Here is a 24,112-nt window from a genome sequence, read left to right as displayed (position 1 = left end):
CTCCATGAATATCAATTAGTTTATATTGCCTCTCCTCATTCTTCCTACCAAAATGCATCACTTCACTTCTCTGCATTAAATTTCATCTGCCATGTGTCTGCCTATTTCACTAGTCCATGTCCTGCTGAAGTCTGTTACTATCCACCTCATTGTTTACTACATTTCTGAGTTTCAGGTCATCTGCAAACTTTGAAATTATGCCTCAGATACCCAAGTCCAGATCATTAATATATATCAAAACGAGTAATGGTCCCAATACCAACCCCTGGGGAACACTACTGTATACTTCCCTCCAGTCCGAAAAGCAACTGTTCACTGCTACTATCTGCTTCTGTCCCTTAGCCAATTTTGTATCCATGCTCCCTTTAATCTCGGGCTTTAATTGTGCTAACAAGTCTATTATGTGGTACTCTGTCAAACATTTTTGAAAGTTCATATACACAACATCAACTTCACTACCCTCACCAACCCTCTCCATTACTTCAAACAATCAATCAAATAGTGTAGATGGGAGCAGAAAGTTGCAAAGGGACTGGGCAAAACTGTGGCAGATGGAGTTCAATGTGAGGTCACCACTTTGGACCCAAGATAGATTATTTTCTAATTGGCGAGAAGCTTGGCACTGTGGAGGAGCAGAGAGATTTAGGGGACAGGCACAAAAAATAATTTAAAAGGCTAATGGAATGTTGGTCTTTATTCCAAGGGGCTGGAATACAAAGGGGTGGATGTTAATGTATTACAAGCCAAATGAATGTTGAATGTTTAAATGTCTCCAAATGTACACTCTCGGGAGCCGCAAGCCTACATTTCGTTGTACTGCACTTGTGCACTAACAATGACAATAAAGTTGATTATTATTATTATTATTATGTTATGCTAAAGCTCTGGTTAGAGTCCATCTGGAGTACTTCATTCAGTTCTGGGCATCGCACCTCAGGAATAATATACTGGCCTTAGAGGGGGTACAGTGCAGATTCACCAGAATAACAAAAGGGTTAAATTATGAGGACAGGTTTCACAGACTAGGCTTTTATTCCCTTGAATATAAAAGATTAAGGGGTGATAAAATGAGAGCTAACATAAGAACATAAGAACATAAGAAATAGGCATGGTGTGGAGATGCCGGAGTTGGACTGGGGTGGACAAATGTAAGAAGTCACATGACACCAGGTTATAGTCCAACAGCTTTATTTGAAATCACAAGCTTTCGGAGCGCTGCTCCTTCTTCAGGTGAAGTGGAGAAATGCATAAAGACACAGCTTATATAGTCAGAGAATCATGTCAGATGTTTACAGGTAACCTTTCCAACTGCCATTTATCACACCTCGGCAGAGAGATAATCACAGCAGTCAAAGGTGTGAATGGTGTCCAAACAGGTCAGTCAGGGAAACATTACATCAAAGAACAATGAGGTGGGGTCACAAGGGGTCAAATATTGCAGATGCTGGGGTCTGTATGAAAAACAAAAAAACAGACAAAAAACATTTTTTTTGGCTGGAAATCACAGCAGGTCCGGCCGCATCTGTGTAGAGAGAACAAGCCAATGTCGACTCGAGTCTGGATGACCCTGCATCAGGTGGGGTTACATGTAGCGTGACATGAACCCAAGATCTCGGTTAAGGCCGTCCTCATGGGTGCGGAACTTGGCTATCAGTTTCTGCTGGACAACCAGGAACACTACAGACAGTTACCCGCAGATCCAACCAAAGAACACACCCGCCAACTCAACAGACTGATTAAAACCTTCGATCCAGACCTTCAAAGCATCCTACATGCTCTCATCCCACGTACTCCCCGCGTGGGAGACTTCTACTGCCTCCCAAAGATACACAAAGCCAACACACCTGGACGTCCTATCGCATCAGGCAACGGAACCCTGTGTGAGAACCTCTCTGGATATGTCGAGGGCATCCTGAAACCCATCGTACAGGGAACCCCCAGCTTCTGTCGCGACACTACAGACTTCTTACAGGAGCTCAGCACCCACGGACCAGTTGAACCAGGAACACTCCTCGCCACGATGGACGTCTCGGCACTCTACACCAGTATCCCCCACGATGACGGCATCGCTGCGACAGCCTCAGTACTCAACACCAACAACAGCCAATCTCCAGACGCCATCCTACAACTCATCCGCTTCATCCTTGACCACAATGTCTTCACCTTCGACAACCAGTTCTTTACCCAAACACACGGAACAGCCATGGGGACCAAATTCGCACCCCAATACACAAACATCTTCATGCACAAGTTCGAGCAAGACTTCTTCGCTGCACAGGATCTCCAACCAACGCTATACACCAGATACATCGACGACATTTTCTTCCTATGGACCCACGGCGAAGAATCACTGAAAAGACTACACGATAACATCAACAAGTTCCATCCCACCATCAAACTCACCATGGACTACTCCTCAGAATCAGTCTCATTCCTGGACACACGAATCTCCATCAAAGACGGACACCTCAGCACTTCACTTTACCGCAAGCCCACGGACAACCTCACGATGCTTCACTTCTCCAGCTTCCACCCTAACCACGTTAAAGAAGCCATCCCCTATGGACAAGCCCTGCGAATACACAGGATCTGCTCAGACGAGGAGGAACGCGATGGACACCTACAGACACTGAAAGACGCCCTTGTAAGAACGGGATATGACGCTCAACTCGTCGATCGACAGTTCCGACGGGCCACAGCGAAAAATCGCATAGACCTCCTCAGAAGACAAACACGGGACACAACCAACAGAGTACCCTTCGTCGTCCAGTACTTCCCCGGAGCGGAGAAACTACGCCATGTTCTTCGCAGCCTTCAACATGTCATCAATGACGACGAACACCTCGCTAAGGCCATCCCCACGCCTCCACTACTCGCTTTCAAACAGCCGCCTAACCTCAAACAGACCATCGTTCGCAGCAAATTACCCAGCTTTCAGGAGAACAGCGACCACGACACCACACAACCCTGCCACAGCAACCTCTGCAAGACATGCCAGATCATCAACACAGATACCATCATCACACGTGAGGACACAACCCACCAGGTACATGGTACATACTCATGTGACTCGGCCAACGTTGTCTACCTCATACGTTGCAGGAAAGGATGCCCCGGAGCATGGTACATCGGCGAGACCATGCAGACACTGCGACAACGGATGAACGGACACCGCGCAACAATCACCAGGCAGGAGTGTTCCCTCCCAGTCGGGGAACACTTCAGCAGTCAAGGACATTCAGCCTCCGATCTTCGGGTAAGCATTCTCCAAGGTGGCCTTCGAGACACACGACAGCGCAAAATCATCGAGCAGAAACTGATAGCCAAGTTCCGCACCCATGAGGACGGCCTTAACCGAGATCTTGGGTTCATGTCACGCTACATGTAACCCCACCTGATGCAGGGTCATCCAGACTCGAGTCGACATTGGCTTGTTCTCTCTACACAGATGCGGCCGGACCTGCTGTGATTTCCAGCCAAAAAAAATGTTTTTTGTCTGTTTTTTTGTTTTTCATACAGACCCCAGCATCTGCAATATTTGACCCCTTGTGACCCCACCTCATTGTTCTTTGATGTAATGTTTCCCTGACTGACCTGTTTGGACACCATTCACACCTTTGACTGCTGTGATTATCTCTCTGCCGAGGTGTGATAAATGGCAGTTGGAAAGGTTACCTGTAAACATCTGACATGATTCTCTGACTATATAAGCTGTGTCTTTATGCATTTCTCCACTTCACCTGAAGAAGGAGCAGCGCTCCGAAAGCTTGTGATTTCAAATAAAGCTGTTGGACTATAACCTGGTGTCGTGTGACTTCTTACATAAGAAATAGGAGCAGGAGTAGGCCAATCGGCCCCTCGAGCCTGCTCCGCCAATCGGCCCCTCGAGCCTGCTCCGCCATTCAATAAGATCATGGCTGATCTGATCCTGCCAATCTACTATCACAGAACCATCTCCTGAATCTAGCAGAATTAGACACACGAAATAGGAGCAGGATCAGGCTACACGGCCCCTGGGCCCGCTCCGCTACCCACAGGGCCATGACCGATCCGAACCTAGACTCATGTCCAAATTCCTGCCCGCTCCCCGTAACCCTTAATTCCCTTTACTCCTAGGAAACTGTCTATTTCTGTTTTAAATTTATGTAATGATGTAGCTTCTACAGCTTTTTGGGGCAGCATATTCCATGGACCTACCACCTTCTGAGTGAAGTAGTTCCTCCTCATCTCAGTTTTGAAAGAGCAGCCCCTTATTCTAAGACTATGCCCCCTAGTTCTAGTTTCACCCATCATCGGGAACATCCTCCCCGCATCCACCCGATCCAACCCCTTCACAATCTTATATGTTTCAATAAGATCGCCTCTCATTCATCTGAACTCCAATGAGTAGAGTCCCAATCTACTCAACCTCTCCTCATATGTCCATCCCCTCATCCCCGGGATTAACCGAGTAAACCTTCTTTGTACTGACTCGAGAGCAAGTATGTCTTTTCTTAAGTATGGACACCAAAACTGCACGCAGTATTCCAGGTGCGGTCTCACCAATACCTTGTACAACTGAAGCAATACCTCCCTATTTTTATATTCTATCCCCCTAGCAATGAAAGCCAACATTCCATTGGCCTTCTTAATCACTTGCTGCACCTGCATACTAACTTTTTGAGTTTCATGCACCAGGACCCCCAGATCCCTTTGTACTTCAGTACTTTCCAGTTTCTTGCCATTAAGATAATAACTTGCTCTACGATTTTTCCTGCCAAAGTGCATAACCTCACACTTTCCAGTATTGTATTCCATCTGCCAAATCTCTGCCCACTTACTTAGCCTGTCTATGTCCCCTTGCAGGTTTTTTATGTCCTCCTCACTCACTACTTTCCCTCCCATCTTAGTATTGATGTGCCAAATAACTGCCCGAATCCGTGAAGTTAAAGCTTAAGACTGAAGCCTTTTATTAAGTAAGAATCATGGCAGAGTTAACAGAGTTCATCATCGACCGAGCCCTTGGTAGAACAAACCAGAAGAGGGGCGGGGCCAGGGAGGAGCATTAGTGGTTCCCCCCGGTGGAACATTCCAGACATTACAAGTACAAGTACAAATATCAGGACACAGAGTTATTTCATCACATTCACCCCCTGCTATAGATTCAGTCTGTCAGGAGGTCTGATAATCCTCTGGGAACGACGTAACTCTTGCTGAGGCTCCTCCTGGAGTACTAACTCCGGTTCATTCGAATTCCCAGAATCATCAGTATTTTCCACACTGAGGGTTTGTGTCTCTGAAGGTCCAATACCACGATTGAAAACTCTACTCTCAGAGTCGAACTCTTTTCGAGCTCCAGCAGGTGCAAGATCTTTATTAGAGACCGTATCCTCTCGCCCATCCGAATATTGAATATACGCATACTGGGGATTAGCATGGAGGAGTTGTACTTCCTCCACCAGTGGATCAGTCTTCATAGAGTCATAGAGTCATAGGGCTGGATTTTGCTACGGGGGCGGGTTGGAGGTGGGAAACCCACATTCGGGCTTGTTGTCCCGCCTCCATGGAGATGTGGCCAACCCACTGGATTTTCCTCTGATTGACCTTGTTGAGCCCGCCCTGTGGGCTCAGCAGGCCAATTAAGGGCCACCCGGCAACAGGTGACGTCAGAGATTGACATTTCATCTGTCAAAAGCTTTTGGCTGATGAAATATCAGTGTTTAGCAGCTGTTTGAAGCTGTCAAGCACCGAAAAACTGCTAAGTCAGCCTCAGTCCTTTCTCAGGATAACTTTAAAATCATTTTGCAGCAGAAACCAAGAAGCTGATTTTTTTTTAAAAATCGGAGCTTCTGTGGTTCTTGCAGCCGACTCCCGACACCGGAATGCAGGACTCCTGTAAAGGTAAGTAAAAGTAAGTTAAACTTATTTAAACACTTTAAACACTTGCAAAACACTTACCTTTGCACTCCTGCACCCCTCACTCACCTGAACACTGGGCATCTCGACCCCTCCAAGACCTCAGACCCACGTCCCGCCTCGAAAACTTTTCGTGGTTTGGAGCTGTCGGGAAGCCCACAAACCAGCAATAAAAATCGCGAATAGGCAAAAAACTACCTGTTAACAGGCAGTTTAATTGCCTTTAATCCCTTCCCGCCTCTGGGAGTCGGGTTCCAGCACTTGTCGGGAACCCGACTCCTATTAAATTGACATGGAGGCGGGTTGGAGGCGGGATGGGGTCGGGACCCCCGGATCTCCGATTTTTATCGCCCGCAGGCCTCCAACCCGACTCCAGGGGCTTAGGAAAATCCAGCCCATAGAGTTTTACAGCACAGAAAGAGGCCCTTCGGCCCATCGTGTCTGCGCCGTCCATCAATCCCTGTCCAGTCTAATCCCATTTTCCAGCATTTGGTCCATAGCCTTGTATGCTATGGCATTTCAAGTGCTCATCCAAATGCTTCTTGAATGTTGTGAGGGTTCCTGCCTCTACCACCCTTTCAGGCAGTGAGTTCCAGACTCCAACCACCCTCTGGGTGAAAAAGTTCCTCCTCAAGTCCCCTCTAAATCTCCTGCCCCTTACCCTGAATCTATGCCCCCTTGTTATTGACCCCCCTACTAAGGGGAAAAGTTCCTCTTTATCTACCCTATCTATGCCCCTCATCATTTTGTACACCTCAATCAGGTCCCCCCTCAGCCTTCTTTGCTCCAAGGAAAACAACCCCAGCCTGTTTAGCCTTTCTTCATAGCTGAGGCGCTCCATCCCAGGTAACATCCTGGTGAATCTTCTCTGCACCCTCTCCAAAGCAATCACATCCTTCCTATAGTGAGGCGACCAGAACTGCACACAGTACTCCAGCTGTGGCCTCACCAGCGTTTTGTACAGCTCCATCATAACCTCCCTGCTCTTATATTCTATGCTTTGGCTAATGAAGGCAAGTATCCCATATGCCTTTTTAACCACCTTATCTACCTGTTCCGCTGCCTTCAGGGATCTATGTACATGTACACCAAGGTCCCTCTGACCCTCTGTACTTCCTAGGGTCCTACCACTCATTGTGTATTCCCTTGCCTTATTTGTCCGTCCAAAATGCATCACCTCGCACTTTTCAGGGTTAAATTCCATTTGCCACTTTTCCGCCCATCTGACCAACCCGTTTATATCGTCCTGTAGCCTGAGGCTTTCCTCCTCGCAATTTACCACCCCACCAATTTTCGTGTCATCTGCGAACTTACTGATCATACCTTTTACATTCTCATCCAAATCATTTATGTATATCACAAACAGCAAGGGACCCAGCACCGATCCCTGAGGTACCCCACTGGACACAGGCTTCCAGTCACAGAAACAACCTTCGACCATCACCCTCTGCCTCCTGCCACTCAGCCAGTTTAGGATCCAACGCTCCAAGGCACCCTGGATCCCATGGGCTCTTACCTTCTTGACCAGTCTCCTATGCGGGACCTTGTCAAAAGCTTTACTGAAGTCCATGTAAACCACATCCACAGCATTTCCCTCATCCACACACCTAGTCACCCCCTCGAAAAATTCAATTAGATTGGTCAGACATGATTTACCCTTGACAAAGCCATGCTGACTATCCCCGATTAATCCTTGCCTCTCCAAGTGGAGACTAATTTTGTCCCTCAGAATTTTTTCCAATAATTTCCCTACCACAGATGTTAGGCTCACTGGCCTGTAATTCCCTGGTTTATCCCTGCTACCCTTCTTGAATAATGGTACTACGTTAGCTGTTCTCCAGTCCTCTGGTACATCCCCTGTGGCCAGAGAGGTTCTGAAAATTTGTGTCAGAGCCCCTGCAATCTCCTCCTTTGCCTCACACAACAGCCTGGGATACATCTCGTCCGGGCCTGGGGATTTATCCACTTTTTGGCCTGCTAAAACCGCTAGTACCTCCTCCCTCTCGATGCTAATATGTTCAAGTATGTCACAGTCCCCTTGCCTGATTTCTGTGTCTACATCGTCTTTCTCCATAGTGAACACAGATGCAAAAAATTCATTTAAGACCCCGTCTACATCATCTGGCTCTACACACAGATTGCCACTTTGGTCCCTAATGGGCCCTACCCTTTCCCTGGTTATCCTCTTGCCCTTAATATACTTATAAAACATCTTAGGATTTTCCTTTATTTTGCTCGCCAGTGTTATTTCATGGCCCCTCCTTGCCCTCCTAATTTCTTTTTTAAGTATGCCCCTGCACTTTTTATGCTCCTCTAGGGCTTCCTCCGTCCTTAGTCTTTTGTAACTGCCAAAAGCCCCCCTTTTTTTCCTAATGCATTTTTGTATATCCCTTCTCATCCAAGGTTCCCTTTGCTTGTTGGTCCCGCCCTTGACCTTTACAGGAACATGTTGGCGTTGTACTCTCTCTATTTCCCATCTGAAAGTCTCCCACTGTTTTGATGTGGATTTTCCTATAAGTAGCTGCTCCCAGTCCACTTTGGCCAGATCCTGCCTTATCATATTAAAATCGGCCTTCCCCCAATATAGAACCCTTATTTCCGGGCCGTCTTTGTCTTTTTCCATGACCACCTTAAATCTCACCGAATTATGGTCACTGTCGCCAAAATGCTCTCCTACTGACACTTCCACCACTTGCCCGGCTACATTCCCTAGAATTAGGTCCAGTACCGCCCCCTCTCTTGTAGGACTTTCTACATGTTGGCTCAAAAAGCTCTCCTGGATGCACTTTAAGAATTCTGCACCCTCTAAGCCTTTCACACTCTGACTATCCCAATTTATATTGGGGAAGTTGAAATCCCCCACTATTATTACCCTATTATTTTCGCACTTCTCTGAGATTTGCCCACATATCTGTCCCTCTATCTCCCCCTGACTGTTTGGGGGCCTATAGTACACTCCCAGCAAAGTGCTTGCCCCCTTTTTGTTTTTAAGTTCTACCCATATGGCCTCATTAGAGGAACCCGCTAATATATCGTCCCTCCTTACAGCAGTAATTGACTCCTTAATTAATATTGCAACACCCCCTCCCCTTTTACACCCCCCTCTGTCTCGCCTGAAGATTCTATACCCCGGAATATTGAGCTGCCAGTCCTGACCCTCCCTCAACCATGTCTCCGTGATAGCAACAATATCGTACTCCCATGTGTTCAACAATAACTTCAGTTCATCCACCTTATTTGCAAGACTCCTTGCATTAAAATAAATGCCTTCCAGCCCTGCCATATTCCCTTTTGCCTTCACATATTTGCTCTGCCTTCCCAGCTGACTTGTTTTTTCCTCCGTATTTGGCTGTAAATCACCCCCTACTATAGCTCCACTCTGTATCCCATCCCCCTGCCAAGTTAGTTTAAACCCCCCCCAGCAGTGCTAGCAAACCTCCCCGCAAGGATATTGGTTCCCCTCTGGTTCAGGTGTAAACCGTCCGACTTGTACAAGTCCCACCTTTCCCAGAAGCAGACCCAGTGATCCAGGAAGCTAAAGCCCTCCCTCCTGCACCATCCCTTTAGCCACGCATTCATCTGTTCTATCTTCCTATTTCTATACTCACTAGCACATGGCACCGGGAGTAATCCAGAGATTACAACCTTTGAGGTCCTGCTCTTTAAACTTCTACCTAGCTCCCTAAATTCTTGCTGCAGGACCTCATCCCTCTTTTTACCTATGTCGTTGGTACCAATGTGGACCACGACCTCTGACTGTTCACCCTCCCCCTCCAGAATGCCCTGCAGCCGCTCAGTGACATCCTTGACCCTGGCACCAGGGAGGCAACAAACCATCCTGGATTCACGTCTACGGCCACAGAAACGCCTATCTGTTCCCCTTACTATAGAATCCCCTACCACTATTGCTCTCCCACTCTTTTTCCTCCCTTCCTGGGCAGCAGGAGCACCCCCAGTGCCAGGAAGTTGGCTGCTGCTGCCTTCCCCTGGTGAGTCATCCCCCTCAACAGTATCCAAATCGGTATACCTGTTTGAGAGGGGAATGGTCACAGGGGTCTCCTGCACTACCTGCCTGCTTCTATTGCTCCGCCTGGTGGTCACCCATTTCCTTTCTTCCTGTGCAGCCCTTGCCTGCGGTGTGACCAACTCACTAAACGTGCTATCCACGACCCTCTCAGCATCGTGAATGCTCAACAACCAGTCTTGTGGCCGCTCACATGTCTGCGCAACAACACAGGGCCCGTGGTCGTCAACCATGTGGGTAACGATACTCCATTAGTAGCTTTTCTTGGAAAACTAAACATCCTTTCATGAGGGGTGGCATTCGTCGCTGTACACAAAAGAGACCTTATGGAATGCAGCACGTCTGGCAGGACATCCTGCCAGCGAGAGGTCGGCAGGCCTCGTGACTTCAGAGACAGTACGATAGCCTTCCACACTGTCGCATTTTCTTTCTCGACCTGCCCATTACCACGAGGGTTATAGCTGGTAGTTCTACTGGTTGCAATCCCCTTCGCTAGCAAAAACTGTCGTAATTCTTCGCTCATAAAGGAAGAACCCCTATCACTATGTATATAGTTAGGCATGCCGAACAAAGAAAACAGTTGGCAGAGGCATTTAATTACAACAGCACTAGTCACATCCGGACAGGGGATAACAAAAGGGAACCGAGAGTACTCGTCTATAATATTAAGAAAATAGACATTACGGTCGCTCGATGGAAGGGGACCTTTAAAGTCGAGACTCAAACGCTCAAATGGTCGAGTTGCTTTAATAAGATGAGCTGGCTCGGACGGCTTATAGAAGCGGGGTTTGCATTCAGCACAAACATGACAGGTTCTGGTCATTGTCCGGACCTCCTCAATATGGCAGGGGGCTAGAAACCTATGTAGTGAAATAGAGGAAAGTGAAAGGCAGACAGAAATAAATGATAAAAGGGTGAGGAACAAAAAACAAAGGGCCAAACTAATTCATAAAAAATGTGAGCATAAAAAAAGCCTGAGGGTTTTATACCTTAATGCGAGAAGCATCAGGAACAAGGTAGATGAATTAGCTGTGGAAATAGAGGTTAATAATTATGACCTAATTGGGATTACGGAAACATGGTTGCAGGGTGAGCAGGGCTGGGAGCTTAACATACAGGGGTATTCAGTATTTAGGAAGGATCGACAAAAAAGAAAGGGAGGAGGGGTAGCATTGCTAGTAAAAGAGGGGATAAATGCAATTGAAAGGAAGGATATTAACTCAGTTAATACAGAATCTATATGGGTGGAGCTAAGAAATAGCGAGGGGCGAAAAACATTAATAGGAGTGGTATATAGGCCTCCAAATAGTAAAATAGAGGTTAGGGAGGGCATCACGAGGGAAATTAGAGAAGCGTGCAATAAGAGCACAGCTGTCATCATAGGTGACTTTAACTTACATATAGATTGGACTAGCCTAATCAGTAAAAATAATGAGGAGGAGGAATTCCTTGAGTGTTTGAGGGATGGTTATCTGGATCAATATGTCGAGGAACCAACTCGGGAACAGGCTATATTGGACTGGGTACTGTGCAATGAGAAGGGACTAATCAGTAATCTTGTTGTACGGGGACCCTTGGGTCAGAGCGATCATAACATGATCGATTTCTCACTCGAAATGGAGAGCGAAGAAATTGACTCAGAGACTAAGGTCCTGAATTTAAACAAGGGGAATTATGATGCCATGAGACGGGAACTGAGTAGGTCTGATTGGACAACGTTCCTGGGAGGACTGGAGGTAGATAAACAATGGCAAACATTTAAAGATAGAATGACAAAATTGCAAAAATTGTTTATACCAATCTGGCATAAAAGGAAATCTAAAAAGGTGACTCAACCGTGGATAACAGGGGAAATTAGAGACAGCATAAAATCCAAAGATAGGGCGTATAAAATAGCCAAAAAAAGCGCCAGAGCGGAAGATTGGGAACAGTTTAAGATAGAGCAAAGGAGGGCAAAGGGCATAATCAAGAGGGGCAAAATAGCTTACGAAAACAAGCTGGCGGAAAATATAAAAACTAACTCCAAAAGCTTTTATAAGTATATCAAAAGGAAAAGACTGGTGAAAACCAAAGTTGGTCCATTGCAGTCAGATACGGGGGAATATATAATGGGAAATAAGGAAATGGCAGATCAACTAAATGCATACTTTGGGTCAGTCTTTACGAAGGAAGACACAAAAAACCTCCCTGGGATATCGGGAAAAATAGGGACATTGGCAAAGGAGGAACTGACGCAAATCAATATCTCTAAGGATATGGTGTTAAGGAAGCTAAAGGGATTGAAGGTGGACAAATCCCCAGGGCCTGATAACATGCATCCTAGGGTACTGAAGGAGGTGGCCCTAGAGATAGCGGATGCACTAAGGATGATTTTTCAGAATTCATTAGACTCGGGAACAGTGCCGATGGATTGGAGGGTAGCTAACGTTACCCCACTATTCAAAAAGGGGGGTAGGGAAAAAGCAGGTAATTACAGACCTGTAAGCCTTACATCAGTTGTGGGCAAAATGCTGGAGTCCATCATTAAGGATGAAATAGCGGAGCACTTAGCAAATGGGGACAGGATAGGACAGAGTCAACATGGATTTACAAAGGGTAAATCGTGCTTGACTAATCTATTGGAATTTTTTGAGGGAGTAACTGGTAGAATAGATGGGGGAGAGCCAGTAGATGTGGTGTACCTGGACTTCCAAAAGGCCTTCGATAAGGTCCCACATAAAAGATTAGCATGGAAAATTGAGGCTCATGGGATAAAGGGGAAAGTTTTGGCGTGGATAGGGAACTGGCTGTCAGATAGAAAACAGAGAGTTGGAATAAACGGCTCATTTTCTGAATGGCAGGCAGTAACAAGTGGGGTACCACAGGGATCTGTCCTGGGCCCCCAGCTGTTCACAATTTACATTAATGACCTGGATCAGGGAGTCGGATGCAGCATTTCCAAATTTGCAGACGACACTAAACTAGGAGGGGGGGTGGGCTCAGAGGAAGAGACCAGGAAGCTCCAGAGCGATTTGGACAGACTGGGCGATTGGGCGGATAAATGGCAGATGCACTATAATGTGGACAAGTGCGAAGTTATCCACCTTGGGTGCAGGAACGGGAGGGCAAATTATTATTTAAATGGCAATAGATTGGGAGAGGGGGAAGTACAGAGAGACCTGGGTGTTCTTGTACACCAGTCACTGAAGGCGAGCATGCAGGTGCAACAGGCGGTCAAGAAGGCAAACGGTATGCTGGCCTTCATAGCAAAAGGGTTAGAATACAGGAACAGGGATACCTTGCTGCAGCTGTACAGGGCACTGGTGAGACCACACCTCGAGTACTGTGTACAGTTTTGGTCGCCTCATCTGAGGAAGGATGTTCTTGCCATGGAGGGGGTGCAGCGGCGATTCACCAGGCTGATACCAGGAATGGCGGGAATGACCTATGAGGAGAGACTATGTAGTTTAGGGATGTACACACTGGAGTTTAGAAGATTGAGAGGGGACCTCATAGAAGTGTATAAAATTCTGACAGGTCTAGACAGACTGGATGCAGAAGGAATGTTTCCCTTGGCGGGTGAGAACAGAACTAGAGGACATAATTTGAGGATAAGGGCTAAACCATTTAGGACAGAGATGAGGGGGAATTTCTTCACTCAGAGAGTGGTGAACCTGTGGAACTCATTGCCACAGAGGGCAGTGTACGCCAGCTCATTAAATATATTTAAGAGGGAATTAGATATATTTCTACGGGCAAAAGGGGTTAAGGGTTACGGAGAGAAGGCGGGGACGGGATACTGAATTAAAAGATCAGCCATGATCTCATCGAATGGCGGAGCAGGCACGAAGGGCCGAATGGCCTACTCCTGCTCCTATCTTCTATGTATCTATGTAATAGAGTAGGGTAGATTGTGGGACTTAATGAAGTGGTTCATTCTGGTTACACCAGGGTGGCAGAGTGCGTCGTGGAGACTTTGAAGCTTATCTGTACCTAGACTAGCACATACTCCTCGTGACAAAGCATCCAATGGCTCATTAAATACTCCAGGCCTGTACTGAATATCATAGTCATATGTTGACAGTTCTATTCGCCATCTTAAAATCTTATCATTTTTGATCTTGCCTCTCTGCTTAGTGTTGAACATAAAGGCCACGGATCGCTGGTCAGTAATGAGCGTAAAACGTTGGCCAGCGAGATAATGTCTCCAATACCTGACTGCTTCGATAATTGCCTGTGCCTCCTTTTCCACTGAAGAATGTCGAACTTCTGGTCCTTGCAGTGTACGAGAGAAGAAAGCTACTGGTCTACCAGCTTGGTTAAGAGTTGCTGCCAACGCAAAATCAGATGCATCGCTTTCCACTTGAAAAGGGATCTTCTCATCCACGGCACATACCACTGCCTTCTCAATGTCCCGTTTGATATTAAGGAAAGCCTCCTGAGCTTCCGCCGATAGCGGAAAAGACGTCGACTTAATAAGAGGCCGGACTTTATCTGAGTAGCTAGCCACCCACTGGGCATAGTACGAGAAGAATCCCAGACACCTTCTTAAAGCTTTTACAGTGTGAGGTAAAGGTAATTCCTTAAGTGGGCGTAATCTTTCAGTGTCTGGCCCGATTACCCCATTCTCCACAACGCAACCAAGAATACACAAACGTGTAGTATTGAAGGTACACTTGTTTTCATTGTAGGTCAGGTTTAACCTCTTTGCAGTCTCTAGGAACTTCGCGAGATTTTGATCATGCTCCCGTTGGTCACGCCCACAGATGGTAACATTGTCCAGGTACGGGAATGTTGCTTCCAACACGTATTCATTCACCATACGATCCATCTCCCGTTGGAAGACGGATACCCCATTCGTCACTCCAAAGGGCACCCGAAGGAATTGGTACAGGCGCCCATTAGCTTCGAAGGCCGTATAAGGTCGGTCTTCTATCTTGATGGGGAGTTGATGGTAGGCAGACTTTAAATCAATGGTGGAGAACACGCGGTACTGAGCTATCTGGTTCACCATCTCAGAAATACGAGGCAAAGGATGGGCGTCTAATTGGGTATACAAGTTTATAGTCTGGCTATAATCGACCACAAGTCTTTTCTTCTCATTAGTTTTAACCACCACCACCTGGGCACGCCACGGGCTACATCTAACGATCGAGCAGCAGCGACGACCGTTTTTAAAACTAACGAGTCATTCTCGAGGAGTCTCTGTCTAATATAATTAGATCGGAGGCCAGATATGAAAGAATCGCAGATGGCTTCTTCCTGATACACTATGGCAGAGACAGCCTTGTAGTTGCAACCCTTAGCCAAAGCTTTAAGGTCCTGCAGGAAATCGTCCAGAGATTCCTCGGGTAATTGCCTGCGAGTAGACAGGAGATACCTGGTGTATACTTCATTAACCGACTTAAGGTACTGGGCTTTAAGAGCTGCGAGGGCCTCTTCATATGTAGTAATATCTTCAATTATAGAGTAAGTTTGATGACTTACCAAGTTGGTTAGAAGACCCAACTTGTTAACCGTCGGATCGGTCGATGATGCGATGAAGTGTTCAAAACATCAGAGCCAATGCGTAAATTTCTTTGACGCGTCTGCCGAATGGGGATCGATATCCAGACGCTCTGGTTTCAAAAATCGATCCATCTTCCAAAAGTTGTTACTTAATAAAATTGATGTGCCAAATAACTGCCCGAATCCGTGAAGTTAAAGCTTAAGACTGAAGCCTTTTATTAAGTAAGAATCATGGCAGAGTTAACAGAGTTCATCATCGACCGAGAACTTGGTAGAACAAACCAGAAGAGGGGCGGGGCCAGGGAGGAGTATTAGTGGTTCCCCCCCCCGCCGGTGGAACATTCCAGACATTACAAGTACAAGTACAAATATCAGGACACAGAGTTATTTCATCACAAGTATCATCTGCAAACTTTGATATGTTACACTCGGTCCCCTCCTCCAAATCGTTAATATAGATTGTAAAGAGTTGGGGACCCAGCACTGACCCCTGTGGAACACCACTAATTACTGATTACCAGTCTAAGAATGAACCATTTATCCCAACTCTCTGCCTTCTGTTAGATAGCCAATCCTCTATCCATGCCAGAATATTACCCCCAATCCTGTGATTTTTTATCTTAAGCAATAATCTTTTGTGTGGCACTTTGTCAAATGCCTTTTGGAAGTCTAAATACACTACGTCCACTGGTTCCCCTTTATCCACCCTATATGTTACTTCCTCAAAGAACTCCAGCAAATTTGTCAAACATGACTTCCCCTTTATAAAACCATGCTGACTTTGTCCTATTAAATTATGATTATCCAAATGTCCTGTTACTGTCTCCTTAATAATGGACTCCAAAATTTTATCTACCACAGATGTTAGGCTAACCGATCTATAGTTTCCAGCCTTCTGTCTACTGCCTTTTTTAAATAAGGGTGTTACATTAGCAGTTTTCCAGTCTGCCGGGACCTTTGCCGAGTCCAGGGAGTTTTGGAAAATTATTACCAATGCATCCACAATCCCTACCGCCACTTCCCTCAAGACCCTAGGATGTAAGCCAACAGGTCCAGGTGATTTATCCGCCTTGAGTCCCATTATTTTACCGAGTACCACTTCCTTAGTGATTTTGATCGTGTTTAGCTCCTCCCCCCCTTTAGCCCCCTGTTTGTCCAGTGTTGGGATATTCTTAGTGTCTTCTACTGTAAAGACTGATACAAAATATTCATTCAGTGTTTTTGCCATCTCCATATTTCCCACCATTAATTTCCTGGTCTCATCCTCTAAGGGACCAACATTTACTTTAGCCACCCTTTTTCTTTTTATATAACTACTAGCTGAAGTGCCCGGCGGTGCCGAGGCTTTTTCGAGGGAATGTTGTTGTTGGAAGAGAGAGAGAGAGCGACTGGGGGGAAGAGAGAGAGCGACTGGGGGGAAGAGAGGGAGGGGAGGGGAGGGGAGGGGAGGGGGAGGGGGGAGGGGAGGGGAGGGGAGGGGGGGAGGGGAGGGGGGAGGGGAGGGGGAGGAGGGGAGGGGGAGGGGAGGGGGGGAGGGGGAGGAGAGGGGAGGGCGGGGGGAGGGGAGGGCGGGGGGGGAGGGGAGGGGAGGGACGGCGGGGGGGGAAGGGAGGGGGGAAAGGGAGGGCGGGGGGAAGGGAGGGGGAGGGCGGGGGGGAAAGGGGGGGGAAAGGGAGGGCGGGGGGGGGAGAAGGGAGGGCGGGGGGGCCCCCCCCGAGGGTCACGCCCCCCCCGAGGGTCGCGCGCCCCACCCCGAGGGTCGCGCCCTGCCCCCCCGAGGGTCGCGCCCCCCCCCCCGAGGGTCGCGCTCCCCCCCCCCGAGGTGAAGACCGCCGATTGCGCGTGCAGCAGGAGCTGAGACGCGGCGTCTCTGGCTCGGCTGGCGGGCCCGGTTGCCAGGGTAACCATGACGCTGACCAAGCCCCGCCCCCGGGCCGAGCCAGAGAGAGAGAGACGCCGCGTCTCAGCTGCTCCTGCTGCGCGCGCGGCCCCCCCCCCGAGGGTCGCGGCCCCCCCCCTCCCCCCAGGTGAAGACCGCCGATTGCGGCTGTGCGAGACGGCCGGCCGGGGTTGCCAGGGTAACGCTTGACGCTCAGCAAGCCCCGCCCCCCGGCCGAGCCAGAGAGAGACAGCGCGTCTCAGCTCCTGCTGCGCGCGCACCCTAGCGGCGCTGGGCTGAGGCTTGGCCCTCCAGCCTTCGAGTGGGGCCGGGAGGTGCCTAGCTCGGGCGTGGGTGCGGAGGAGACGCCGAGGCTTCTAGGCCTACCTGGAAAAACGGGGAAAGGTACGAAAATTAATGAGATTAGATAAGTTAATTACTTTCTAAATCATTTTTTTTTAAAACAATATGTGTTTTAAAAGCAATGTTTTTTTTTAAGACGCAGAAAGCGGGAAAAAGAAAGGAAAAGTTTGGAATCAAGATGGCAGCGACTCACCTCGGTTCAGAAGGATAAGGCCCGGCCACACGCGCACCGATTGGCCCGGCGGCACACGCCAGCAACCTGGCGTACGATTGGTCGAGCTCGAGGTCACTCTGTCGCTAATGAGCGGATAATGAGATGCTAATGAGCGGAACGTTGAAGGTTTTTGGGATACCGCGGGCGGGATTTTAGCCCGGCCGAAACGTAAATACGCTTAAAACCGTCTCGGAAGCGTAAGCTTTCTTTGGAGGTAACGCGCGCGTAGGTACGCCCTGTAACTTTCGAGCGCATAGCCCGCCAGACGCACAGGCGATGACAGACAGAATGACAGACAGAATGACAGACAGAATGACAGAAGTACCGATTTATATATATAGATAAAAACTCTTACTATCTGTTTTAATATTTTTTGCTAATTTACTTTCATAATCTATCTTCCCTTTCTTAATCAATCTTTTTGTTATTTTTTGCTGTCTTTTAAAGTTTTCCCAATCCTCTATCCTCCCACTAGATTTGGCTACCTTATATGCCCTTGTTTTTAGTCGAATACTATCCTTAGTTTCTTTACTCAGTCACGGATGGCTGTCTTTTCTTTTACACCCTTTTCATCTCAGTGGAATATATTTGTTTTGGAAGTTGTAAAATAACTCCTTAAATGTACACCACTGATCATGTATCGTCTTACCCTTTAATCTATTTTCCCAATCCACTCTACTCAATTCCGCTCTCATACCTTCATAGTCTCCTTTATTCAAGCTTAGCACGCTTGTTTGAGATCCAACCTTCTCACCCTCGAATTGAATATGGAATTCAACCATGTTATGGTCACTCATTCCAAGGGGATCCTTTACTAGGACATTTTTAATTAATCCTGTCTTGTTACACAGGACCAGGTCTAAGGTTGCTTGCCCCCTGGTCGGTTCAGTTACATACTGCTCAAGAAACCCATCCCTAATTGTGGTAAACCCCTGTTTGTATTCCACTGTGTACATGCCTGTACATGTCTCGGCTGACTCCTTCCACGAGTCCAGGTATAAAGGTGACTGCTCCACAGTCCCTCTGTATTCTGGACCGGTCGACCACTCGAGGCACACCTTCATTCTCTTGTTAATAAAAGCCTGTTAGTTACTCGCTTAATCTCAGTCTTTTGAGTTATTGATAGCGCATCAATTTTATTAACAAGATTTTTATAATGGAGAAGATCCTCACACCAGCATGCCTGGACTTAGATCATCGGGAGGCGGACTCATCCACCAAGTTTACTCACTGGCTTAGGTGTTTTGAAAAATTCCTGACCGCCTCCACTGCAACGGTCAAATCGGACGAGGACAAACTGGATGTCCTGACCTCCAAAGTGAACCACCGAGTGTACTCGGTCATCCAGGACGCGACCTCGTACGCGGATGCTATCAAGCTCCTCAAGGACCAGTACACGCGCCCAGTGAACGAGGTGTACGCCAGGCACCTCCTGGGGAGTCGTAAACAACAACCTGGGGAATCGACCGAGGAATACCTTCAGGCACTGTCTGTGCTTGGCCGGGCCTGTGGTTGTAAGGATGTAAAGGCCGCCGTGTACACAGAGGAACTTATCCGGGACGCTTTTGTAGCGGGCCACAGGTCTAATTACACCCGACAGCGGCTGTTGGAGCAGAGTGACCTCGATCTCAACAAGGCCTCTGAACTCGCACTATCATTGGATGCAGCCTACCGGGGCATGGACGCCTACTCCTCTGCACCGTGGACGCCGCGGGGAATGACAGCCTGGGACACGGTAGGACCGTCTCATAGTGCTGTGCCACCCCAGCCACATCCCAGCAACGGCCCAACTACCGCAGCAGTGTCCCAAGGCCAGACAGCAGTGCCCCAAGGCCTGAAATGCTACTTCTGTGGCCAGGCCAAACACCCCAGAGCATGCTGCCCAGCGAAAAATGCGATCTGCTCGGGCTGCGGGAAGAAAGGACACTACGCCAGCGTCTGCAGGGCCAAAGCCACCCCGAACCCCAGCAGCGCCGCGTGTGGGCCGTGCGGGCCGCCATCTTGGGCCTCCCCAGCCATGTGCGAACCACCGGAACAGCAGCCATTTTGGACGCCTCCAGCCACATGGGGATCATGGACGCCGCCATCTTGGATGACAGCCGGGACGCAGCAGGCCCCCAACACCGCCTCATCTGATACCCGCAGCGACACACCGACCCCTACGCTGGCCTCCGTTACACTGGACCAAGCGAGACCGCACCAACTGGCCCGGTCCACAATGGACATTAAGGTAAATGGTCACGAAACAATCTGCCTTTTTGACTCTGGGAGCACGGACAGCTTCATCCACCCCGACACGGTGCGGTGTTGCTCTCTCCCAGTCCTGCCTGCGCACCAGCGGATTTCTATGGCCTCCGAGTCCCAGTCGGCGGACATTGGCGGCTACTGCGTGGTGACACTCGTAGTAGACGGGACTGTGTACGATAATTTTAAACTTCTGGTCCTGCCCCACCTCTGCGCTGCCGTTCTACTGGGGTTAGATTTTCAGTGCCACCTTAAAAGTGTTACGATGGCGTACGGTGGACCCCTCCCCCCACTCACAGTCCGCAGCCAGCAGCCTCCAAATTGCCCGCCGCGCACCAGGTGCAACCTCTCCACACTCAGAGTCACCACCCCCCCCCCACTGTTTGCTAACCTCACCCCCGACTGTAAGCCCATCGCCACAAAGAGCAGGCGATACAGTGCCGGGGACAGGGTTTTCATTAAAACCGAAGTGGAGCGGCTCCTGAAGGAAGGGATTATTGAGGGCAGCACCAGTCCCTGGCGAGCCCAGGTTGTGGTCGTTAAGACCGGCGAGAAGCAGCGCCTGGTCATCGACTACAGCCAGACAATAAATCGCTACACCCTGCTGGACGCTTACCCACTCCCCTGCATAGCTGATATGGTCAACCAGATCGCGCAGTACCGCGTCTTCTTGACCATTGACCTGAAATCAGCGTACCACCAGCTCCCTATCCGCCCTGAGGACCGCCAGTATACTGCATTTGAGGCAAACGGCCGCCTCTATCACTTCCTTAGGGTTCCCTTTGGCGTCACCAACGGGGTCTCCGTCTTCCAAAGGGAGATGGACCGGATGGTCGATCAAAATGCGTTGCAGGCCACTTTCCCATATCTGGACAATGTGACCATCTGCGGCCATGACTTGCAGGACCATGACGCAAACCTCGAAAAATTCCTCTGCACCGCCAAACTCCTCAAACTGACGTATAACAAGGAGAAGTGCATATTCCGCACAACCCGCCTCGCCATCCTTGGCTGTGTTGTGGAACACGGAGTCATCGGTCCCGACCCCGACCGGATGCGTCCCCTTATGGAAGTCCCACTGCCCCACTGCCTCAAGGCCCTGAAGAGGTGCCTCGGGTTTTTCTCTTATTACGCCCAGTGGGTCCCCTACTATGCGGACAAGGCCCGTCCGCTGATCAAGTCCACCTCTTTTCCCGTGACGGCAGAGGCCCGCTTAGCCTTCCACCGTATCAAGGAAGACATTGCCAAAGCCACCATGCACGCAGTGGACGAATCCATCCCCTTCCAGGTGGAAAGCGATGCGTCCGACTTTGCCCTGGCCGCTACCCTCAATCAGGCGGGGGGACCCGTGGCCTTCTTTTCACAAACCCTCCAGGGCCCGGAGAGCAGACACTCCGCCGTTGAGAAGGAGGCCCAGGCTATTGTGGAGGCTGTGCGTCATTGGAGGCACTACCTGGCCGGAAAACGATTTACCCTGCTCACTGACCAGCGTTCAGTTGCTTTTATGTTTAACAACAAGCAGAGGGGCAAAATCAAAAACGACAAGATCTTGAGGTGGAGAATCGAACTTTCCACCTACAATTACGAGATCTTGTACCGGCCCAGGAAGCTCAATGAACCCCCGGATGCTCTATCTCGTGGCACCTGCGCCAGCGCGCAGATCGATAGACTGCGGGCCCTCCACAATGACCTCTGCCACCCGGGGGTCACCAGGTTCTTCCACTTCATCAAGGCCCGCAACCTGCCTTACTCCATTGAGGAGGTCAGGACCATGACCAAGAACTGCCAAGTCTGCGCTGAGTGCAAACCGCACTTTTATAGACCAGACAGGGCTCACCTGATAAAAGCCACTCGCCCCTTCGAGCGCCTGAGCGTTGATTTTAAAGGGCCTCTCCCCTCCTCCGACCGCAACGTGTACTTCCTCAACATTATTGATGAGTACTCCCGTTTCCCGTTCGCCATCCCCTGCCCGGACATGACCAGTGCCACGGTCATTAAATGTCTGAACGAACTCTTCACCCTGTTTGGTTTCCCCAGCAATATCCATAGCGACCGGGGCTCATCGTTTATGAGCGACAAACTCCGCCAGTACCTGCTCGCTAGGGGTATTGCCACAAGCAGGACCACCAGTTACAACCCCCGGGGGAACGGACAGGTGGAAAGAGAGAATGCGACAGTTTGGAAGGCCGCCCTGCTAGCCTTAAAGTCTAGGGGCCTTCCGACCTCCCGCTGGCAGGATGTGCTCCCCGATGCGCTCCACTCTATTCGGTCACTGCTCTGCACTGCCACGAACGCCACCCCTCATGAGAAAATGTTTGTCTTCCCAAGGAAGTCCACATCGGGGACATCGCTACCGCCATGGCTGACGTCCCCAGGGCCGGTCCTACTGAGAAGACACGTGAGGACCCATAAAATGGACCCCCTGGTCGAGAGGGTCGACCTCCTCCACGCCAACCCCCAGTATGCTTACATTGCGTACCCGGACGGGCGGGAGGACACAGTCTCCATACGAGACCTCGCACCCTCGGGGGCCGCAGTAACCCACTACCACCGCCCCCCCCCCACGACCCGATATCCAGCCCCAGCAGACGGCAGGCCTGGGCCCTGCGACCCGCTCGACACCTATGAGGACTACACACCAGTGCCCCAACCTACGCAGGACTCGACGCCGGAAGCTTCACTACCCCTGCCGTCGCCACGTCGATCACAGCGGCAGACAAGACCTCCGGAGAGACTCCAATACACAAACTTTTAATACACTTCACCCCGCCGGACTCATTTTTAAACAAGGGGTGAATGTGGTAAACCACTGTTTGTATTCCACTGTGTACATGCCTGTACATGTCTCAGCTGACTCCTCCCACGAGTCCAGGTATAAAGGTGACTGCTCCACAGTCCCTCTGTATTCTGGACCGGTCGACCACTCGAGGCACACCTTCATTCTCTTGTTAATAAAAGCCTGTTAGTTACTCGCTTAATCTCAGTCTTTTGAGTTATTGATAGCGCATCCCTAATACACTCAATGAACTCATCCTCAAGGCAGCCCTGCCCAATTTGATTTGTCCAATTAATATGATAGTTAAAATCCCCCATAATTATAGATGTTCCCTTATTACAAGCCTCAACTATTTCCTGATTGATACTCCGTCCAACAGAGTTGCCACTGTTCGGAGGCCTATAGACTACGCCCACTAGTGTTTTTTTCCCCTTATTATTCCTTACCTCCACCCAAACTGTTTCATTATCCTGATCTTTTGACCCAATATCATTTCTCTGTATTACAGTGATTCCTTCCTTTATTAACATAGCCACCCCACCTCCCCTTCCTTCCTGCCTGTCCTTCCTGATCGTTAAATAACCTGGTATGTTTAATTCCCAGGCATTGTCACCCTGCAGCCATGTTTCTATAATGGCCACAAGATCATACCCATATGTAGTTATTTGTGCCATTCAGCTTGGCCGTTCAGCAGTGACATCAGGAAGCACTTCACACAAAGGGTAGTGGGAATCCCGAACTCTCCCTCAAAAAGCTGTTGATGCTGGGAGTCAATTGAAAATTTTAAAATTGAGATTGATGGATTTTTGTTGGACAAGGGTATTAAAGGTTATGGAACCAAGGCGGGTAGATGGAGTGAAGATGCAGATCAGCCATGATCTAATTGAATGGTGGAACAGACTCGAGCGGCTGAATGGCCAACTCCTGTTCCTGTGTTGCACGCAGTATTGAGCAGAGGAGTACTGAATAGTCAATTGACAGGGGCATTAGGAGCCAATCGCAGATAAGGCCATCTCTGACCACTTCCTCGTATTGCTCACCAGCCACATCCCCCTTCCATCAACCACCCCCCTCCCCTCCCTTCCTTCTGTGTCTGCCCCCAGAAAAAACACTCTCCCAACTCTCTTACAACTGCATTTAAGAAATCCCAACTGTCCAGCCTTTGGCCCTCCATTCACCACGACATTTCTGCAGCTGCCTATTTGCTCAACCATACCCCAACCACCACTT

The 24,112-nt window shown here is 49.0% G+C and overlaps 1 protein-coding gene across 1 annotated transcript in view; it reads right to left on the bottom strand.

Moving 5' to 3' along the window:
- LOC147100943 (tubulin gamma-1 chain-like) overlaps nucleotides 1-24,112 on the bottom strand; it is a 91,486-nt gene that overhangs the window by 66,671 nt on the left and 703 nt on the right. The gene's annotated exons all lie outside the window — the stretch shown is intronic.

The sequence above is a fragment of the Somniosus microcephalus genome, chromosome 24 (assembly GCF_052327205.1).
Source record: "Somniosus microcephalus isolate GS21.2 chromosome 24, FLI_Smic_1.0, whole genome shotgun sequence".
NCBI classification, from domain to species: Eukaryota; Metazoa; Chordata; class Chondrichthyes; order Squaliformes; family Somniosidae; genus Somniosus; species Somniosus microcephalus.
This window is presented reverse-complemented; position numbering and strand designations above follow the sequence as displayed.